This window comes from Sorex fumeus, unplaced genomic scaffold (genome assembly GCF_029834395.1).
Source record: "Sorex fumeus unplaced genomic scaffold, SorFum_2.1 ptg000044l, whole genome shotgun sequence".
NCBI lineage: Eukaryota > Metazoa > Chordata > Mammalia > Eulipotyphla > Soricidae > Sorex > Sorex fumeus.
The window spans coordinates 69,719,566-69,723,012 of NW_026606101.1; positions in this window are offsets into that span (position 1 = coordinate 69,719,566).

Genomic DNA, 3,447 nt, shown 5'->3' on the forward strand with positions numbered 1-3,447 from the left:
GGCATGAGCTAAACCACGTTGGCAAATAAGCTCAAAAGTTTTCGAAGACAGGCGTCTTTTTGTGGCTATCTCTCTCTTGGCGTTCCTCGAACAATCATGGAGGTGCTGAACCAGTCGATCGTATTCCTCGTCAATGTTGTCAACAATGGCATCTTCCCATGTTGCCGCAATAGTGCCAAAGAGCTCCCAGTTGGTGGTCATTCTGGGAGTTCTCTTTTTAAACTTTGCAGCCCTTTCTCCCCGTTCTGTGAAGTAGAATTTTGTATGAAGGAGATGGTGGTTCGATCCTGTTCGGAATTTTGGGACAACAGCGACATCGGTCAGGCAAAACCGTCGATTGAATATGATGTGGTCTATTTTGTTGTGGAATCGTCCACCGGGAGACTCTCATGTCCAACGTTTAGATTCGGCCTTCTGGAGCTGTGAGTTACCATGGATGGTCTTGGTCAACATGATGAACTCAGACAGTCTCTCACCCTATTTGTCCCATTCAAGGTCATGGGTCCCGATGTGAAGTTCTTCAGCTGATCTTCTCGGTCCTATCTTTGCATTAAAATCACCCACAATGATCTTGTAGAAGGTGTGGTCTTCTTTATAGAACTTCTCCAGCTCCATGTAGAACTTCTCAATTTCTCCTTCATCATAATTAGATGTTGGTGCGTAGACAACGAAGATAGAAACTGCTGGCAGTGAGCCACATCTATTAAAATGTAAACGTCCGATTTGGGTTGTTAGGCATTTGAATGAATCAATGTTCATGGCCAAGTTTGTATTGACAAGGACACCAACGCCTCCGACACCTCTTTTATCGAAAGTATCATGATCCTATATCAAAACATTGGTGAATGAGTGTGCGAGTAAGTATTCTATGGTAAAATTGAAATTAAGGTTAAGTTATGGGAATTCTATTACTTTAACAAGAGTATCTTCTATCACTAACATTAACAACGTATGGACAAATTTGGGGGACAGAGGGCAGAATATGAATATCTCTGAGAGTATTAAAGAACAACTAAGGGCTAGAGGGGAAACACCTCGGCTGAGCACAGGCTTTGCATGCAGAAAGCCCCGGTTCAACTCTCAGCACCACATAATCCCTCTGATCCCTGGAGTACCACCAGGAGCAACTTCTGAACACAGCCAGTGTGACAGAGAGAGAGAGAGAGAGAGAGAGAGAGAGAGAGAGAGAGAGAGAGAACGCAAACAAACACATAAAAAAAGCAGTCAAGAGCAATCAGAAGCTGGAAAAACTGGATGAAGGGGAACAGTAGTAGTGGCACTTGGTGTTGGTTTGTGCACATCTTCCCTGATCTACAGAGGAAGGCAGGACATCAATCAAATCTCCCCCATCCTACAGCCCCAGGACTCAAAGGATGACGTTCAGGACTGCCATGGTGGCTGGAAAATCAGAAAGCTGGAGTTAAAGATTTCATCTTCATGGAAGACCTACCCAAATCCTCCAGTGGCCCAGGAATCACACATGCAAGGCAGACAACTCCAGAAGCCTTGGGTAAAAAGCAACAGCTGTGAGGTGAGAAGCTTCAGCGCAAATCTCAGTCAAGGTCTCCCACAGCGAAGAAGAGTTTGAAATTTGAATGCAACCAAGAAAATCTCTTCGTCGGGTCAATGATCTTCAGAAGATGGAAAAAACTAGGTATCTTTGGTGACTAGTACATATGAACATATCTATCTCACTACACAAAGGTGAAGAAGCAGAACAGCGGAGCCATAGACAAGGGAGAGAAAAAAAACGGATCAATGGCAGCTGACTCTGAGGTGGTTCAGATATTGGAATGATCAGATATGAACCTTAAAACAATTAATGTAACTCCAGTGCTACTAGCAAAATATTATTGAAGCAGATTCATAGCATCCTTTGCAGGTGGAAGTTATATAAAGAAACATAACAAAAGAACTGTAAAGTATAATAACTGACATAAGTGCTCCAGAGACTTAACAGCATATTGAGAATGGCAGACAAGTCAATGGAACTTGAGAAGAGATCAACATCAATTTTCCAATGTGAAGAGCTGGGACAATAAAGAAAATTTCCAATGAAAAGGCCAACGAAGCCCATTGAATATATGAATTTGTCCAGAATACACACAACTAGAGCATCAGAAGGAGACAGGGGGGCCTGGAGCGATAGCACAGTGGGTAGGGCATTTGCCTTGCACGCAGCTGACCCAGGTTCGATTCCCAGCATCCCATATGGTCCCCTGAGCACCGCCAGGAGTAATTCCTGAGTGCAGAGCCAGGAGCAATCCCTGTGCAGCGCCAGGTGTGACCCAAAAGGAAAAAAAAAAAGGAGACAAGGGATGGGAAGGATATTTCACAAAATGACAGATAAAATGACTCTAAATAATACAATTTTAAGAAAATTAGAACTACACATGTCTTTGAAAAACTACTGAAGATCAGAGAGAACACCAGGATCTTTAAGGAAGCCAGAGAAAATAATACTTGAATTTAACAAAGTACAAATAATGGCTTTTTTCCCAAAAAATATCATGAATCAGAAGTAAACAAGTAATATCTGTAAAGTACTGTAAGAAAGCTACATAAAGACAGGAAGAAACTGATATCAAATAGAAATTCAAATATGCACAAGAATGGAAGGCAATGAGTGAGGAAAAGATATATATTAATATAAGCTGTTATGGAATTATTAATCTTTAAAGGAGATAGGGCTATTTACAATGAAAACTGACAACACTGTATTCAGTCTTTATAATGTGAAAATACAATGTATTTTATATTATTAGCACAATGTATCTCTAACTCTTCATCTGACCCTAATATAAACATAACCTTAACTCCTACCATAAAAGTAACCCTAGCATTAACCGTTAAGTGTAACCCTAAACTTGACTCTAGCCCTACCATAAATCTAACCCTAATTCTAAACTAAAAATAAAGAATAGCATAAAATACAGGAAATAGAACTAAATCCAACATCAATATTGCATTAGATATAGTGTTAATACTACAATTAAAGTCACCACTGTTTAGATGAGATGCATTTTTAATATATAAACATAAATAAATTGAAAGCAAAAAAGATAAGCCATTAAATATTTATTATAAAAATGCTTGTCGGCTAATATAAGGCAGAATTATATTTTTAAATACCTATTACAGAAATACAAATGGTTTTCATCTGACAAAGAGCTAATTCATTAGGAGCAGATAACCACCACATAAGTATGGCCCAAATAACTAAGATTCCAAATATGGAAAGTAAAATCTTACAGAACTACACAATCATAGTTGAATAACACATATCTCTGAGAAATTTTTAGGAAACTAGTAAAAAGTAATTTAAAAAGAATGAAAATTAATAAAACAGAAAGCAAGAAAAAGTCAACAAAATCTAATTTTTGTTATTTAAAGACTACCACTGAACCACCCATAAATTGTAAATCCCCAGTAGACAAAAGAAAAGAA